The 20,458-nt window shown below is 43.1% G+C and overlaps 1 protein-coding gene across 1 annotated transcript in view; it reads right to left on the reverse strand.

Annotated features, from left to right (window-relative positions):
• The window catches only part of JAKMIP1 (janus kinase and microtubule interacting protein 1), a 260,911-nt gene that overhangs the window by 134,314 nt on the left and 106,139 nt on the right, over positions 1-20,458 (reverse strand). The gene's annotated exons all lie outside the window — the stretch shown is intronic.

The raw sequence follows: 20,458 nt of genomic DNA on the forward strand, positions 1-20,458 counted from the left end.
GCAGAGGAAGTGCTCTCTCCTGAAGACAACCGAAAGCACCTGGGACATAGCACTATATATCAAGGTACTTATATGGGACCATCCTTGCAGTGCCTGTATGGTGTCTAACACGTAGTTCCATATTATTGGACGTACATGAGCTATGGATAGTTTCCTGCAAACCAAATGTGTTTCAAACCTCAGAGTAGAGCTGGGTGAGCAATGGTCTTCTCCTTCCATGAAAATTTTCCCATTCTGCAACATCACAAAATAGACCTTGCAATATTTTTTGATGAAAAATCACAATCAATAAATCAATCACACCCACACAAATAGCCTGAGGGTGGGTTCACTCACATGGCATGTGGGAGACCCAGGTTCAAGACCCTGTTTTGCTGAAAATTTCCCGACTAGTTCTACCACAGACGAACTCCTTTTTGGTTTTTGTGGGGGTATTTTTTTTTTGGTCTATCCCTGCATCCTCTCTCCTCATCCATTCAGAACACACACGCGCACACACAGAAACTTCATTCAAATTTTACTTGGGGTCATATGCTGGTACAATTGAAGTGGGTGGGAATTTTGGTCTTGATTTCAAGAATCATAGAATATCAGGGTTGGAAGGGATCTCAGGAGGTCATCTAGTCCAACCCCCTGCTCAAAGCAGGACCTTAAAAACCTCTAAGGAAGGAGATTCCACCACATACGTAAGTAATTCTACCAAAAATAAATTACATATTTATTTCCCCTCTACATATACAGTGTTATCCTCAAAAGCAGCAATTACAATTCTAGAGTCACTGATATATTTTATTTCCCACTTAGCACACTTCTTTAAAAACACAGATCAAAATATCAAGAAAAAAATACATAAAAAACCCAATAATCCATGGGCCAGTGATAAGGTTATGATGATATGTTGTGGTGAAACAGCAATTTCTTTATACTTGGAAAGACTGTTTAATTTGTGAGCACTGTATGATTTCTGACATCTTAATTATTTGTTCTCTTGTTTTTAAAATACTCAGGTTCTATAAACAACATTATAAGTGATTACATTTTGATCAGTTAGCAACATTAAGTGCATAATGCAATGCATAGAAAGTCCGGAGAGCTGGGGTATATTCATAGTTCTAACATTGACCTGTTATGTGATTTTGGACAAGTCGTTTCACAGCTCTGTGCCTCAGTTTCCCCATCTATAAAACAGGGATCATACCACGTATCCTCTTTTGTAAAGTGTTTGAGACCTATATATGAAAAAATGTTAAGAATATTATTTTGGAAACAAGTGTCTTGGTTTTGGGATTTGCAATATTTGGGGTAAAGTGGGGGAATTGAGAGTGCTTTTGTTTTGTTTGGGATGTATATTTTAAATATACATCTTCCTTTAGGTTAGGTTTATTTTTTAAATAATCCATTTCAGGTTCCACACCAAGTACCTTTGGGTTGCGTGCTTTAAACATGACTGTGAAATGAATTGCGCCGGCAGCTTCAATACATGAAGAAATGCAGTATTCCCTTTATCACTGACATGTAACACACACGGCGGCTGGGAAAAAAGCCTCCATCTTCCTAAGCTTCATACTCCATTGATTCCTAGATAATAGTAAGATGCATAAAAACCACATTGCTTTTCTCTTTAGGAAAGAGTGGATACATCCATCACACTTACAACATCTAGCACTCCTTTCAAGTATAACTTACTTGTAGAATTCTTAGTGCTATTTGGAAAACAGCTCAATACACTGCATTTGGTGTAATATAGAATCTGAACACATAGTAATTAGTCTCACACACCACATTCCTTTTACCTACAACATGATGTACCATTTTCTTCCATTTGTGATTATTTTTATAAAGCTAAACAGAACATCTCTTGAGAAAATAATAGATGGAGGTAATCACAAAAATTCTCAGCTCAATAGCTTGTTTTGATCAATAGTTTTGTGGTTTTTTATTTTGGATTATTTTAATTCCATACGTTTCTCGTGTTCTTTAGCAAATTGTTTTAACAAAAAAAAAAAAAAAGACGTAAACTGAACAGATAACCTGTTAGGGAATTCACCCTCTTCCTCTATATTTCCTTCTCTACCTGCTCAATATTGTGTTATATTAAATTGATCAAAAGTATTGTCTCTTGTATCTCATTACTTGAAATAATATAAAACCCCCTTGCTGTATTCTCTGAAGTTTCATTCATGAAGACAAATAACTCTTATGTCCTAGATTTTGTAATCTACTTATCTTTATAAATGTGTGCTTTGCAGCAATACTAATATTTTTTTAAAAATTAAGGCAAAAATGTTAGTGTCTCTATTAGCCAATGTTAATTTACATAGTTCAGTAATTAACTGGGACTACCCAGTGTTAAGTGATTTAACACCTTCATCTTGAGCTCTTTTGTACAAATTTGCAGCCACTAATCACACTGTACCTCAAATCAAATGGGAAATCCAATGTAGTGAAAGCCAATATTTATATATCATCAAAATATTCCCAATCATGCAGACTCTGTTTAATTATACTTTTAAGGCACTACAAACACAGTAAACTTATTATTTTAGTTAGACTTCTTCTCATTAGAAAACTGAACCTTGTTTAAACAGCATACAACAGTGGAGGAACGGAAATTAAGAAGAAACTAGAAGTAACAAACCGGACTGAGAACTGAAGCAAGCAGAACGATAATCAGCAAAGGAGTACAATATAAGCAAAATGCTTAAAAGTTACCCTGTAACAACACATCAATTTATTATGCCGCTTGTCATTCCCAGTTTATGGAGCTTTGGATGCATACAGTAATTAGTAACCCATATTTTTTTTATATGCTTGAAGATAAGAACATCTGTACTGCAGTCAAATTTTCCAAAAGAAAATTTAGTGTCAGTAGTCAGGATCCAACAATAATATTAGAGCTGCAAAAATAAAGTATTTTTCTGTTACCAAAACTAAGCATTTGTGGTCTCTGTCCTACCTGAGTGATCCACATAAGCGATTTATGAATCTGCTACTATTTTTACCTAATGCACATAGTTCTTTAGCTCTAGCAGTAGGGTCTTTGGTTTTAGCTCTGAAGATCCTGGGTTCAAATTCCACTGTTGGCCCAAGCAGATTTGGTGAGGTTAGAAAAATAAAAATACTTCAGAATACTCGGTTATCGTGAATGCCCACTATCAGAAAAGGAATTGATGGATTATAATAAGTATAAATGGAAATACTGTACTTGCTAGTAGACTTATTGTCTCTCTTCCTCAGAACAGTAAGAAAAAACAAATCATCATAACAACAAAGGAAGGCCTTATTTAAAGTCCAGGAAAATGGATTTTAGTGGTGACCGTAAGTTTCCAGTAGGAGTTCTAGTCCAATTGTTCTTAGATTCAGAATCACCAAATTACAGTATAAAATTATAAAATGGTACATTCTGAAAAGTATGAGTTCACCAATGCAGAGAACTAGAGAAGGGCAAATATAATACCTTACTTCACAAAGGGGAAAAAGGAGGACCCGGGGAATTCAGAGACCAGTCAGCCTAACTTGGACACCTGGAAAGATACTGGAACAAATTCTCAAATAAACACGTTCACAAATTTGCTCAAATCTGTAGGATAACAGGGTGGTAAGTATTAACCAATATCAATTTGTCAGGAACAAATCATGCCAACCTGTCTAATTTCCTTCTATGACAGAGTAACCAGCCTAGCGGATACAGGGGAAGCAGTAGACATGATATATCTGGACTTTAATAAGGCTTTTGACAAAATTCCACATGATATTCTCATAAGCAAATTAGTGAAATATAATCTAGATGAAATTACTATAAGGAGGGTGCACAACCAGTTGAAAGACCAAACTCAAAGAGTAGTTATCAATGGCTCACTGTGAAGCTAGGCGGGCATATCAAGTGGGGTGCCCTGGTGATCTGTCTGGGGTTCGGTATTATTCAATATTTTCAATAGCGACCTGGAGGATGGAGTGGAGAATGTGCTTATACAATTTGCAGATGGCGTGCAGACAGGTTTCAAGCACTTTGAAGGACAGGATTAGAATAAAAAATGACCTTGATAAATTGGAGAAATAATCTAAAAATCAGTAACATGGAATTCAGTACAGACAAATACAAAGTACTACACTTAGGAAGGAAAATATCAAATGCACAAAACAGAATAATTGGCTAGGCAGAAGTACTGCTGAAAAGGATTTGAGGGTATACTGGATCATAAATTGAATATGAGTCAACAGTGTGATGCGGGTGAGATAAAGGCAAATGTCATTCTGGGGTGTATTAACAGGGTGTCATATGTCAGACACGGGAGATAATTGATACGCTCTATTTGGCACTCGTCAGGTCTCAGTTGGAGTACTGTGTCCAGCTTTGAGCACCACTCTTTAAGAATGATGTGAATAGCTTGAAGTCCAGAGGAGAAGTAGTTTAAGAAATATGTCTTGAGAGGAAAGGTTGAAAGAATTGGGGATGTTTAGTCTAGAGAAGAGAAGTCTGAGGAGGGACATAACAGTCTTCAAATATGTAAAAAGTTGTTACAAAGAGGATGGTGATCCACTGTTCTCCATATCCACGGAGAATAGGACAAGAAGTAATCAGCTTACTTTGCAACAAGAGAAATTCTGGTTAGATATTAGAAAACAACACTTTCTAGCTCTAAGGATAGTTAAGTACTGGAACAGGTTGCCTAAGAAGGTTATGGAATCCAAGTTGCTGGAGGTTTTAAGAACAGGTTAAACAAACACCTGCCCTGGATAGTCTTTGTTTACTTAATCCTTTTCCATGATTTTGCACAGTACTGATGTTAGGCTACAGTTATCCAAATCCTTTTAAATATTGGCACAGCATTCGGTTTTTCTGGGGGGGTTGTTTGTTTATTTTTAAGCCCTTTGGGACTTTCCCAGTATTCCAAGATTTGTTAAATGTTAATGTCAGTGGCTCAGAGAACTCATTAACCAATTCTTTTAAAACTCTTGGGTGCAATTTATCCAATCCTGAAGATTTTAAAATGTTTAACTTTACCAGCTGCTGTTTAAACGTCCTCCCTTGTTACTGTCAGAACAGAAAGTACTGAATTATCTTTCTAAGCTGTGCATAAGTCATCCTGCAACTTTCCAAATACATAACAGAAATATTTATTGAACACTTCTGCCTTTTCTGCATTATTAACAATTTTACCATTTCTGTCTAGTAATGGATCTATACCATCGCTATGATTTGTTTTCTACCTAACATGTTCTTAAAAATCCTTCTGATAGTCCTTAACCCTACTGGCCACAGTGATTTCTCATTGATAACTTTAGCTTCCCTTATCAATCGTCTGCTTTTTTTACTGTTAATTTATAGTCATTGCAATCAGCTTTCCCCCTTTTCCATTGTTACATATACTGATTTTTCTATGTTTTTTATTGCTGCTTTCACTTCCCTTCTTAACCGGAATGACTTTTAAATGAACAAAGCTGTCCTTTGTCATTGCAGAATTAATGGTTTGGAGGCATCTAGCAGAGTTTACTTAAACAATGCTCAATTATCATTCACACTATTTTGTTTACATTTTTCCTCCTAATAAACTTTGCTCATAATTGTTTTCAGCTTTGGCAAGCTGACCCTTTTAAAGTGTCATGCATATCTTACTGGTTGGGACTACATTCTGTTTGCATATAAATGAAGTCAGATCATGATCACTTGCACATAGGTAACCATTAATTTAGTTCAATAATCAATCCATCATTGTATTTCAGAATGAAGTCTAATATAGAATTATCCTGAATAGTATATACTTTTTGTTTCAGAGGACTATCATCTATAATTTTTTAGTAATTTCATATCAGTAGCAGCATGAGATTTGCAATGCGTGTCGTCCAGATTTAAATATACCAGGATAACACAGTTTTTCTTTCTTACGGGTAACTAGCAACAGTTTCCAGGACACTGGTAATCATCCATGCAGCAAGGAGTGGGACACAAGGGCTTTCTCATTCTCTAGGATGCTCGTCTTGCCTGGTTATTAGGGAGCAGGGAAACACCGTGAACCTCCTTTTATTCTCCCTAACCTGACAAACCTCACTGTGCTATTCAGACCACCCAATGACCCTAGTTAGGCTTGTGAAAGTGAGAGAGTAGTTCTGTGCTAAATATGCAACCCTAACATTTATTCAACATTACAGGAAGCTGGAAAAAGAAGGGACATTTCTGGTTTAAAAATTACCACTATTCTGACACACAACAATAAAGACAAAGTGCAAGGGTACAATGTGCTGATTTTATAAAGTGACTGCCACCTCACCTATATAATCAGCCAATAACTTTCTATGTGAAAGACGATATTCATAATTCACAACGCCTAAAGCATACTTTCCACAAGCTTCAGATGACCTGCTTCACTTCTCTTCTCTCTGTAATAAATAGTGACTGAATGGGTAAAGCGAGAGCAGTCACAACTTCAATAAGTTAAATGTAATAATACTCTGTTTTCAACCATCAAATATAAATCAAATTCACTAGAATCATTTACTGACTATATTGTAGACCAACCGTTAGAAATATCAATTTACTAAGTTCCTAACCAGACAATCCTATTTTCTTTTCAATGGACCTATAGAGTGGAATTTTCTAAAGCACTCTTTCAGCAGAGTTGGGCCAATGCCGAGTGTTTTAAAAAATACCACCTGTGATGTTTTAGGAGAAAGCAAAAGTGCAAATGCCTTTATCCTTACGTAAAAACTGCACAGGTTTCCTGTACTGAAGTTTCACAAGTGCTGTCCCAGGTAGTCATATCCTTAAATTGTATTAGAGACCTCTTTTCAAATAAGGCATGTAAAAAACTAAGAATAATACATTTAAAAGTCCAAACGCCACAGAAAGCAATGATCAAGAAGCACTACGGTTGACAGTTGAATGGCTGTGTTTGTTGCAATGACAACTTCACCTTAATGCAAACAGGAAATGATGCAATGTGCTAGGTGTTGTAAAAGCCTATGACAATAAGGCCCTTACCAGACTGAGGCCTCTGTGTGTTATTGCAATTAAAATGTTAAACAAATTAATAAATATTACTTGACAGCATTACATGATCCCAAAATAGTTTAATGAACAATCTCACAAGATAATCCCCTTGAGTCAGGAATCTCTTACAAAAGTTGGAGGGATGTTAATTTCAAATTGGGGGCAGAGACCGTTGGTATCTAACGTTGCCCCTGCAACAAATACCCAAATCTTTGTCACCTCTGAACAAGTCTATTGCAACCACTGTACTTAATAAGAACAGGAGTACTTGTGGCACCTTAGAGACTAACAAATTTATTTGAGCATAAGCTTTCTTGGGCTACAGCATCCGAAGAAGTGGGCTGTAGCCCACAAAAGCTTATGCTCAAATAAATTTGTTAGTCTCTAAGGTGCCACAAGTACTCCTGTTCTTTTTGCGGATACAGACCAACACGGCTGTTACTCTGAACACTGTACTTAATCAAGCTCACTAGGGAGTTTCAAATGATGCAGAACACATCTGATTGACTTTTCAAGTAGGATGGGCAATCAGGGCCAGCTCTGGCTTTTTTGCCGCCCCAGGCAAAAAAGCCTCCCACCGCCCCCGCCCCCCAGCGCGGCAGGGGAGGGCACCGAGCCCGGCCGCGGGCCGCTCTCCCCAACTGGCCGGAGCGCCGGGGGGAGGGCGGCGAGCCCGGCCGGGGCTCCGCTCTCCCCGGCGGCCAGAGCGCCGGGGGGAGGGCAGCGAGCCCGGCCGGGGCTCCGCTCTCCCCGACGGCCAGAGCGCCGGGGAGAGGGCAGCGAGCCCGGTCGCGGCCCCGCTCTCCCCGGCGGCCAGAGCGCCAGGGGAGGGCAGCAAGCCTGCTGCGGCTCCGCTCTCCCCGGCGGCCGGAGCCGGAGCACCACACCGCGCCGCCCCCCGCTCCAGGTGCCGCCCCAAGCACTTGGTGGGCTGGTGCCTGGAGCCGGCCCTGTAGGCAATGTAGCCATTAATATATGTATACATCTCTGATCTTGTTCTCTGCGCTATTTGGTTCTGGATTTTAGCCAAGGTGTTGTCATTATCTTCGAGACCCTAAGTTGCCTGGGCCCACGTTATCTGAAAGACTGGGGGCAGTTGCAGGACTCATTTTTTGGAAACTAGATTACTGTCAGTGAGAAATATAATCACCCTACTATGGAAGTGTATTGCTTCTCTTACAACAAAACCCCTTCACTTAAACAAGCAGAACTGGGGCGAAAGCCACAAAATGTGGGTCTAGATTTCAAACTCCCCAGAACGTATGATATGTTGACATTTTGGTCACTACTCTTGGTTTCTTTCAGCACCGTAAAGGAGTACCTCTGATACTCAGGTTCCTCTGCCCCACTGCTCTGGAGTTTTAGCAGTTCTTTGGCCTTCAACAGCCTTCCCTCAATACTAATCAGCTGGGCTTTTTATAGCTTCAGAGATTCCTATAAACCTTCATATCTCCAAGGATTTACATCTGCATTTTAATTTTCTGTCACAAATTCCTAGAATCTCCCCTCCCCAACCCTTAGAACAGGGGTCAGCAACGTTTGGCATGCGGCTCGCCAGGGTAGGCACCCTGGCGGGCTGGGCCAGTTTTATTTACCTGCTGACGCGGCAGGTTCGGCCGATCGCGGCCCCCACTGGCCGCGGTTCGCCGTCCTGGGCCAATAGGGGCGGCGGGAAGCGGCGCGGGCGAGCGATGTGCTGGCCGCGGCTTCCTGCCGCACCCATTGGCCCGGGACGGCGAACCACGGCCAGTGGGGGCCGCGATCGGCCGAACCTGCCGCGTCAGCTGGTAAATAAAACTGGCCCGGCCCGCCAGGTGCTTACCCTGGCGAGCCACGTGCCAAACGTTGCCGACCCCTGCCTTAGAATCATAGATCATAGAATATCAGGGTTGGAAGGGACCTCAGGAGGTCATCTAGTCCAACCCCCTGCTCAAAGCAGGACCAATCCCCAACTAAACCATCCCAGCCTGACCTTAAAAACCTCTAAGGAAGGAGATTCCACCACCTCTCTAGGTAACCCATTCCAGTGTTTCACCACCCTTCACCACAACCCTTGCTTGACAGCTACCAGAGATAGAGTTTGGCAGAATTTAATGCATAATATGGGGCTCTTATTTACTGAATTTTGCTGAGGTATTTTTAGTTTTAAATTTTCAGTTATTCTGGTTGTCTATGTAATGTATATGTTTGTTACAATTTGTGCAATTACAGTACCTAGCTTCTATGGCATGAGGAGCTTCAGAAATCAATAAAGCACACCAGCATTGCTTTAAAACAGATGTACACACACTGCAGCGTGTTCAACACCACAAACCATGCATTATTCAATAATGAATGCTGATTGGCATCCCTCAGGGCTACATCCTGGCCTCGATAGTTTTTAATCTATACACCACAGATATATCAGCGACGGAGTCAAGGAAATTCATGTATGCGGATGACATTGCCCTAGCTGTTCAGCACACAAGCCTTCATACCATCAGCCGTGCCATAACCCGAGATCTCAGCACAATGGCTGATTATTTCCAATGCTGAAAACTTAGACCTAACCCGAAAAAAACCCATGGTAACAGCTTTCCATCTGAACAATAAAATGGTTAATACCAAACTCGATGTGCAATTCTGCAATGAGTGTGTCAGCCACGAGGCTAATCCAAAGTATCTTGGCGTTACACTGAACTGGAATTTGACCTTTCGACAACACCTCAAGAACACCCACAATAAGGTCAGATGTCATGTCGCGCTTATCGGGAAACTGGCCGGAACATCATGGGGCTCCAGTCCACAGACCCTACTAACCGCAACAATTGCCTGGGTACATTCTGCGGCTGAGTATTGTGTGCCAGTGTGGTCTCACAGCAGTCACACTAAACTCCTTGATACTCAACTCAATAGCACTATGTGCACAGCGTGAGGGATGCTCAAATCGACTCCAGTCGACTGGCTCCTGGTCCTATCACACATCCAGCTCCCACTGATTAGAAGAGCTGCCCAGACATCTCTCTTTCTAAACCATGTAAATGCAAACACGAGGATCCCATTGCACGATAACCTGCAGATAAAATCCCATAACCCTCCATGGAACCTCATCAAGACCCTTACACCCAACTTAAACGCTGAGGCTCAATGGAGAGCCACATGGAGTGTTTCGACCGCTCAAAACAAACAGCTCATCATTGACCCTGCCAAGGAACCACCGAGAATTTGATTTATATCAGAAAGACTGGTGCAGATTGAATCGCATCAGAACATCTCATGGGAGATGTGGACAAACCCTCTTTAAATGGAAAATGAGGCAAAAACCTGTATGTGACCGTGGTCACCAGGCGCAAACGATGGAGCACATCATATCTGAGTGTCTCCTTCGTTCTTTCGCTGGGGGCCTAAAGGACATTCGCCAGCTCACTGCTGCAGCAATGTGCTGGCTAGCAAATCTAGATAGAACGTTGTAGTCACTACTACCTACCCAACCCATACAAAAGAAGAAGATTGGCACTCCAGTAATAAATCATCAGACTGAGGCCCCAATGTGCAAGACACTATACAATCACAGAGTAAGCCCTAGCCCCACAGAACTTACCTTTTAAACAAAGGCAAAATGTTATAATTAGATGTAACAAACAAATGCAGAATGGGTGGGGAGGAGGAGGAGAAGATTAACAATGACAGAGGCACACAGTTACGTAGACTAGCTCCATGCAAAACTTGCTAAATAAAAGAGGATTTTTAAACTATATCAACAAGACAAAAGATGATATAAGTAATCGTTGCAGACCATTTGCAGCAGGAATCACAGTATAATTGGATCTTGAGAAAGGATTTGAAGGGAGGACAAGGTTTTGACTTTACATATTACTTCAGGGAGGGGGTTTCTTGCATAAGGAGCGGCAAGTAAATGTAAATATATTGGAATGAATTGTTTGCCATGTTTTTAAAATGTTTTTGTCACCTCCATTCCTTGGATAGGAACAATGGAAATACTGTATAATCATGGTGGTATCACAGGTCTGCAGCATGTAAGCCTCTGACATGAAAAAACTCCTAGCAGTTCCAAAACAGAAAATCTGATCAATCACTACAGCTGCTGAGACAAAAGTTCCCAGGGCAGAACCTTGAGCAGTAGAAGGCCATGTAAATCTACACAGGGAAAATGACATACACCATAGTAACCCAATGGTCCAGGTTTACTTAGTACTAGTGCATGGAGGTGGGGGAAAACAGCGGTACTTAAAGACCAGTGGCTCAGCAACAGCCCTACTAGCAGAAGTTGATGACAAATGGGAGCTGAACAAGGGTGTCCTCCAGCTATTGTGGCTACATCCCCTTCCTGGCTAGCATAGCCCAATTTGGGGGCAATGTTGGTCTGTCATGGGTCTTGGAAAGAGGACAGCATGAGGCTCCTTTCCATGTCAGGCAACGCACTAGGCTTTCTTCCAACAGAAGCTGGTGGAACCATAAATTGAACCTCTCTGTACAAGTTAACAATCTGATCCAAAGGCCATTGAAGTTAATGGAAAGGCTTTCATTGTTTTCAATGGATGTTGGATCAGGCTCTATCAGAACAGCACATTTATAAAAGCTTTACCAATATTTATTCAATTGTAGCTGTTCTTACATTCCATGCACTAAAATGCATGTTAAAAATATATTAACAGTAGATACTTAACCAATCATGTTACAACAAGCAGTCCCAAGGCACACACAAAAACAACAATGAAACATACTGAGGTTCAAACCCCAAGAATCACTCCCAAAACCCAGGGCTTACAATAGAATTAAAATTCCTGCTCCCATATTGAGTGAGCAAGTAAAGCCAGGGTACTGGATTAACTGCAATTCAATACAAGTGCATTCATTCTAAAATGTTCCCCTGATCTTCCTGCCAACTGCTTTCTTGTGAACACACAGAATATTTAAACCGACAAGATGCATGCTCTCTGAAGCAACATATGCCCAACTTTCTGTCACTCAGATAATGCCCCAGCTTTGTGACTTGAAGAGATCCCCAGGTGAGGAAATGGGACTTTCACATCCAAGCTTAAAGCTCTCACTACTTTTCCTCCTGCCATTAAAGAATAAAGCTATAAGAATTTTCTAGAATGGGGAGAAAGGTCAAAGGTTAAGGACTGTTCACCTACACCAACAATGCCTCCTTTAAGGAGTCTTCCTAAAGACAACTATGGAAGTAGCAAATAATGGGCCAAATTCTAGTACCCCTGTGTTGAGTAGCATTATTGAAGTCATGCTTCTGAGTTAGCTGGGAGGTTGGTTTTTGTTTGGGGCAGAGTTGTTTTGTTTTGGGCTTGGATTTTGTTTGTAGGTTTTTCTTTTAGGGTTGGTTTGTTGTTGTTTCGCTAGCTAACTGTATTTTTCTTTCGGCATCAGGAAAGGACTTTTGTTTTCTAATTGTAGTGGGTTACATTATTTGATTATTTATTTAATTTAGCAACTTTTTATGTTGCCAGGATAATTCCTGCTTGAGAAAATTATAAGCCAATTGGCAATAAACTGGGGAAGGGAGTTGTCTCTTCTAATACGGTGGATGGGAGATGGGGGATTGTGATGCGTTAGATTAATGGAACCATAGTGGTAGAGACCTTGGCTTCTCTAACCCCTTTACAATGGTGAAGTATTTATAGGTTATGGTGTAAGCTAGTGGGGAAAGCCTTAATAGGTCAGATGGACAAGTCAGTATAAGGAGCAATTAAGGGGTATCTTGTCATCTCCCAGTTATCTACTGGATAAAGAGGTGGCCTGTGATCAAGAGATTGGCTTTGACCATCCCTTGCTGCAAGAATTATACATTTTCCCATGTTGTGTAATTTGTTATGTTTAATCATAGTGGATCACAGTATAACACTGTTGCAAAAAAAAAAAAAAAAAAAAAAAAAAAAAGCAAACATCATTCTGCGACTTATTAGAAGGAGTGTTATAAGCAAGACATGAGAAGTAATTCTTCTGCTCTAATCCATGCTGATTAGGCCTGTAGTATTGTTCTGGGTGCCACATTTCAAGAAAGATGTGGACAAACTGGAGAAAGTCCAGAGAAGAGCAACAAAAATGATTAAAGGTCTAGAAAACATGACCTATGAGGGAAGATTGAAGAAATTGGGTTTGTTTAGTCTGGAGAAGTGAAGACTGAGGTGGGATATGATAACAGTTTTCAATTACATAAAAGGTTGTTACAAGAAGGAGGGAGAAAAATTGTTCTCCTTAACCTCTGAGGATAAGACAAGAAGCAATGGGCTTAAATTGCAGCAAGGGCGGTTTAGGTTGGACATCAGGAAAAACTTCCTGTCAGAGTGGTTAAGCACTGGAATAAATTGCCTAGGGAGGCTGTGGAATCTCCATCATTGGAGATTTTTAAGAGCAGGTTAGACAAACACCTGTCAGGGATGGTCTAGATAATACTTAGTCCTGCCATGAGTGCAGGGGATTGGACTACATGGCCTCTCAAGGTCCCTTCCAGTCCTATGATTCTGCAGCCTGTGTGCCATTCTGCCAATCAGCATGAGTACCCCACAATCCTTACTCTCAGCAAATAACACTACTAAATAAATTGTACATAAGTAATTGATCTAGAACTGAGAGCGATAAATTTAATATGAGAATTCACCCTGATCTCTGGTTACAAAAAAAGAAGTCTAAAGACAGAAGCCACAATAAGAGGATACCATCCCTCAGGAATCCAGGATCTCATTGCTTTCAGTTTGAGTATAAAGGGCTTTTGATATCCCGCAGTAACAATACACCCAAATAGTTTATTGCCTATGACAAAACTACCTCAGACTGTTTGAGAAATTTAAAGAATCTAGCTGAAGGAAAGGATATTTTTGTGGTTAAGGTAGTGGGTTGAGACTTGGGAGATTCTGGTTCGATTCACAACTCAGTCACAGACTCCTTGTTTGACCTTGAACAAATCACTTAATCCCTTGGTAAAACAGGGATTACACCTCACAGAGATGTTATGAAGACAAATTAAAATACAAGGCTTTCAGACACTGAAGTAATGGGGACTTATAAATACCTAGGGAGTGTTTATCATTATTCCTAGAGATATTGCAGGAACCATTGCAGTTGACAACCTACCAAAACTACTATTCTTTCCCTAATATCTACAAAGACACTTCTAATAAATCTGTTCTGAAAACAATGTTTTCTCCCACAAGTAGCTCTGGAAACAGAATAATCAAATAAAAGCTTTTACTAGATAGAAGAGTAACCAGGTGACTGACTCCCACATACATCACTGAATATTGTTAGGCAGCCTACATAATACCTTAGACTGGGTATTAGATACCATGTGAACATCTTAAAAGCCTGAGAGAAGAGGAGGAGCCGAGCTCTTCTGCATGTATCATTGAAATTAATATCCCTTAAAGTTAGCAAACACCAAAACACAAATCCAGACTAATACACTGGCCAAACATCCTAAGGATTTGGAAATACATATATATTTAAAAATGGAGAGGAAAAAGAAATGGGATGTCTATACTTTGTTGTCTTCTATAGTAAAACATCCAGCATCCCCATTCTCAACCCTCAGGTTTCAGAGTAGCAGCCGTGTTAGTCTGTATCCGCAAAAAGAACAGGAGGACTTGTGGCACCTTAGAGACTAACAACCCTGTCTCTCTCAGAAGATTGTGGTAAGCAAAGAGCAAAATAAAACTGACTGACCTAGTTCAACTCTCTTTTGTTTGAACCTTGAAATCAAACACCAGATGGGGAGAAAGACAGACAGTGCTACTCTTCCAAGCTCCACCCACAACAACAGCCTCAGCCCCAGAGATGCCACTCTCAGATTGCTCAGAGGTCAGAATCATAGGACTGGAAGGCACATCGAGAGGTTTTCTAGTCCAGTTCCCTGCACTCATGGCAGGACTACGTATTATCTAGACCTGGGGTGGGCAAACTATTTGGCCCAAGGGCCACATCTGGGAATAGAAATTGTATGGCGGGCCATGAATGCTCACAAAATTGGGGTTGGGGTGTGGGACAGGGTGAGGGCTCTGGTTGGGAGTGGGGCCAGAAATGAGGAGTTCAGGGTGCGTGAGGGGGCTCCAGGCTGGGGCGGGGAGGGGGAGAGGCCTCCGGCTGGGTGTGCAGGCTCCAGGGTGGGGCTGAGGGGCTCGGGATGCAGGAGGGTGCTCTGGGCTGGGATTGACGGGTTTGGAGGGCGGGAGGGGGATCAGGGCTGGGGCAAGGGGTTGGGGTTCAAGGAGAGGCTCAGAGGTGCAGGCTCCAGACGGTGCTTACCTCAAGCAGCTCCTGGAAGCAGTAGCATGTCCCTTCTCTGGCTCCTACGTGGACACGCGGACAGGTGGTTTTCCACACTGCCCTGGCCGTAGGCACCATTGGCGCGCCAGAGGCGGCCATTGGAGAGGGGCCATGCCACTGCTTCCAAGAGCCGCATGGAGTGGCCCCCGACCCTGAGCCCCAGCTGGAGCGCCGGAGCATGGTAAGCCCCAGACCCAACTCCCCAGCAGGAGCTCATGGGCTGGCTTAAAATGGTTGGTGGGCCAGATCTGGCCGCGGGCCATAGTTTGCCCACCTCTGATCTAGACCATCCCAAAACATAACCACTCATGCTCTCTGGGCTCAGCTCCTCTCAGTGGAATCCAAATACAGCCATGGGCTTTACTAGGTCCCTCAGGCCTGGCACTCCCTCAGTGAGACTCACATGCCTGGCATGGCTTCTTGAGCTTGGCTCACCCTTAAGGGTGCTCACATGCCCCAATGGGGTTTCCTGCTTGGGCTTGACTCCTTCCTGTCTGGGCGGTAAAGAGCGGTGGTACTTCCCCAAGCCCACTCATCCGTGGTGCCAAAATGAGCTGGCATTCACAGGAGATTATATAGATCTGCACAATCCTCCCTCCCTCCCTTTTCTTACATGCTTTCATGAGCAGTGAGTTAACAGTGTTGATATTTCAAGTATTCTCACTGGCATCCGAGTTAGCACTCAGAGACAAATGGGGCAGGTGACACTCCTCAGAGCTACTGTTTCAGGGTCTGTAAATGCAGGCCTATGTCACTTTGCCTCAGAAATGTAACCTGAATGTATCTCAGCCAGAGACTTCCCTCTCACTCCCATTGAAAGCTTAGATTCTGACAGCATTAAAGAGGTGCCAGTATGCTGTACTGCCATGTACTGCTGAATCAGAGCCCCGAGTGAAACCCTCGCACAACCTGCAAAGATTAGATGTTTACAAAATATCTCGAGCTTTTGCATTACTGGGTAGATCTACAGTACCCCTGCCTAAAAATGAAAGTGAATTACTTAAAAACAACACCTCTGAAAAGCAAGCAGCGTTGGAGGACAAACTGCCACTCTCTCTGCAGCTTCAAACAGCACTGACATAGGCATGACACCGAACAATAAGAGGCAGAATTTCAGGGAACTAACAACTGTTCTATGTAAATATCCTCCATCATCCACAAGCTGAAAACTCCTCCCTACCACAGAAAGAATGCCAATAAAATGCACTTCTACCCAACAGTAACGGCCAACAAAACTGATTCAAACACTGCCAACATTTGCTGGAAAGGATGTTGGCAAGTAGGTCGCCACACATATGCAATGTTTTCTGGGAATGACAAGAGAGTCAAACACGTTGGTCAAAAACGCCTCCTCAAAATCTTTTACTTTTATTTTTGGGTAAAATGCCCAGCCCTGAATCCACAAACCAGAAAGATATTTATTCAGAAATATTAACAGTAGCAAAAAATACATCACTACAATATGGTTCACAAAAGAGAAACCTGCAATTAGTTACAATTACAAAATCTAGAATTACTATGTGGTAAATCAGAATACAAGCGTGTTACAGACCACAGATCAGATTAGACAGTCCCAAATATATTTTGAGGATATTTGGGATTTAGCCAATGTAACAGACAAGAAACACACACAAAGATAATCAACCACCTAACGATGAAAGCTTGATTGATGTATGCAAGAGATTATTGCACATGCAATTTAAAATCTCCTAGTGAATAATTTGCACTGCGGCATCCAACTGCAAATTGTAAGGGTCAGTAATTGGCACACATTTTTACACTGTACCCAGGGATGAGTTGAATGCCTTCATAGCTTGGTTATTTGAGGATTCAGGGGATTTAAAAAGTGATTTGTTGTTCACTAGAAAAATGCACTGATCCTTTCTGCCTGTGAAACTATTATTCTTTATCAAGAAATCAATCTGCTAGTTGAATATGCTATTTCTCATAGGAAAAAATGAATAGGGTATATTGTTTACTTGAATAAGTCTTAACATGTCAGCCAGAGCTCCTACAAATGAATGAAAGAATGTTTATTCTCCTGGTTTCCTTATGAACACAACCTTTTCTCCTCCCAAATGACTAGCCTAACAAAAACACTCCATAAATCGTTAAAACTGTTCAGTAAGCTCAGGGCCGGCTCCAGGCACCAGCCGACCAAGCACGTGCTTGGGGCGGCACCTTATAAGGGGCGGCCAATATTGGAGTGGCGGGGGGCGCTCGCGGTGTTTTTGTTTGCGGGGCGGCGCTCGAGGGTTTTTTTTTTTGTTTCACTGGCGCAGCGCTGGGGGGAGGGGTTTGGGCGGCGCAGCCCGGCCCGCGCTCGGGGCGGGGGTTTGGGCGGCCCGGCCCGGCGCTCCAGGGGGCCGGGCTTTGAGTGGCCCGGCGCGGCGCTCGGTGGTTTGGGCGGCCTGGCCCGGCCCAGCGTGGCGCTGGGGGGGGGAGGGGAGGAGGAGTTGGGCGGCACGGCATTCCGGGGGTTTGAGCGGCCCGGCGCTCGGGGGCGGGGGGGTTTGGGTGGCCCGGCGAGGAGCTCGGGGGAGAGGGCTTGGCGGCCCGGCGCGGCGCTCAGGGGGGTTCAGCGACCCGGCGCTCCGGGGGTTTTGGGCGACCCAGCGCTCGGGGCGGGGGCGCGGGGCTTTGGGCGGCCCGGCGCAGCAATCGGGGGGGGCGGCAGTTTCGGCGGCACGGCGCTGGGGGGGGGGGGAGTGGTCGGCAGTGCGGCACTCGGGGGGGGGGGTTAATAGCACTCTCTTCCCTTATGCCAGCCTGGGTTGTGTTGGGTCAATATCAGTTACCAGAGATATGTTCACTTGCTTCTGCCATCTCAGTTCCATTAAACTAAACTTCTCAGAATCCTCACTTCCTCAACTCACAGACTTTTCTGGCACCAATTTTTCTCTCTAATCCCACTCTTGGGCCTTCTTTACAGGGAAGGATGTTTTGATTTGCAGTACAGTAGAGAACAGTGTGAGGGAAGCTTCTGCAGTACACTGTGACAAAACTAAAGCAAAACAAACATAACATCGAAGTTACTGGTAGAAGAGACCTCTTAGTTCAATATTTCCCAAAAGCCTGGGGCATAGCCAAAGGAATATCATCAGGAGTGAATGGGCAGCACTCTCAACTCTTCCACAGAGTCTCAGCGGTCATTAAAAATATGATAGTCTCTAGCAATATGGTCGCAAAGAAAACCTTGAAAACATGACCTGAATTTAACTAATGCAGTGATGTTTGCCTGTATTTGCAGAGAACTTGAAAACCAATAGCTCCAAGGCACAGAATCATAGAATCGTAGGACTGGAAGCGACCTCGAGAAGTCATCTAGTTCAGTAGTCCCTGCAATCATGGCAGGACTTAGTATTATATGAACTACCCCATTTGTTTGTTTCAAAAGGTACTAATTCAAATGCCAATCATGATACTTTAAATGTTAACTAGCTTAGTACAAAAAGCATGAAAGGAGATAGAGCATTCTCGAGGCCCAGCACAAGACTCTGGAATGAAAACTCACAGGAACTAAGGACCATCACACGTCTGATCACCTTCTGCTCTAATTGCAAGGTGCATTTCTTTGACCTTGCCTTCTCTGACATGTGTGCGCGCACGTTCACATGCGTCTTCACAGGGTCCCACAGCTCAGGCTTCAGACCGAGCCTAGAAGTCTACACAGCAATTTTTCAGCCTCAGAGCCTGAGCCCTGCAAGACTGAGTCAGCTGACCTGGACCAGCTGCAGGTTTTTTATCCTTGTGTAGGCATAGCCCCAGTCTGTTTTTCTGAAACCTCTTCAATGTCTTGTTGTCAGTTTAGTATTAATATGGGCAAAACAGAACTCCCTATCTTCTCTCCAAAACTCCTGCCAGGGTTTCATTACCAACAAGCAATTCAGCAGGCAGGCAGAGTTGTAGGAAAGATCTTAACTGAGCATACATAGAGGCTGGTGTTACATCCTAAAGGGGCCTGTATTTGTGTGATAGCAGTCTGGCCTCAGCTTGCACTCCTGAACTCTAGATGTGTCACATCCAACTAGGTACCTCCTTAACCCTGACCCTCTCTCTCCAGTCCCACTCATAACACTACACTTCCCCTGTGTTCTCACTGTTGACACCACCTTCTCTCAGTCACTCAGGTCTGCAAACAGGGAGTAATTTTAACTCCTCCCTCTCCCTTGCCCCACACATGTACGCAGAGTTCAATTCGTGCTGCTTCTTCCTCCTCCTCCTCATCTCCAAGATCAGTCCTTTTCTCTCCCTCACAAATGTCTTGTGCAGGTCATCATTATAACCTAATGTGACTACTGCAACATCTTCCTCTCTGGCCTCTCAAATATGCATGTTGCCCTTCTTCACTCCATACAGAACATGGCTGCTAAAATTTAAAAAATAACCCTCTTTGCTGTTGATTTCATAGATTCATAGAATATCAGGGTTGGAAGGGACCTCGGGAGGTCATCTAGTCCAACCCCCTGCTCAAAGCAGGACCAATTCCCAACTAAATCATCCCAGCCAGGGCTTTGTCAAGCCGGGCCTTAAGAACCTCTAAGGAAGGAGATTCCACCACCTCCCTAGGTAACTCATTCCAGTGCTTCACCACCCTCCTAGTGAAATAGTGTTTCCTAATATCCAACCTAGACCTCCCCCACTGCAACTTGAGACCATTGCTCCTTGTTCTGTCATCTGCCACCACTGAGAACAGCCGAGCTCCATCCCCTTTGGAACCCCCTTTCAGGTAGTTGAAAGCAGCTATCAAATCCCACCTCATTCTTCTCTTCTGGAGACTAAACAATCCCAGTTCCCTCAGCCTCTCCTCATAAGTCATGTGCTCCAGCCCCCTAATCATTTTTGTTGCCCTCCGCTGGACTCTTTCCAATTTTTCCACATCCTTCTTGTAGTGTGGGGCCCAAAACTGGACACAATACTCCAGATGAGGCCTCACCAATGCAGAATAGAGGGGAATGATTATGTCCCTCGATCTGCTGGCAATGCCCCTACTTATACAGCCCAAAATGCTGTTAGCCTTCTTCGCAACAGGGGCACACTGTCGACTCATATCCAGCTTCTCGTCCACTGTGACCCCTAGGTCCTTGTCTGCAGAACTGCTGCCTAGCCACTCGGTCCCTAGTCTGTAGTAGTGCATGGGATTCTTCCGTCCTAAGTGCAGGACTCTTCACTTGTCCTTGTTGAACCTCATCA

The sequence above is a fragment of the Emys orbicularis genome, chromosome 5, assembly GCF_028017835.1.
Source record: "Emys orbicularis isolate rEmyOrb1 chromosome 5, rEmyOrb1.hap1, whole genome shotgun sequence".
Lineage (NCBI taxonomy): Eukaryota > Metazoa > Chordata > Testudines > Emydidae > Emys > Emys orbicularis.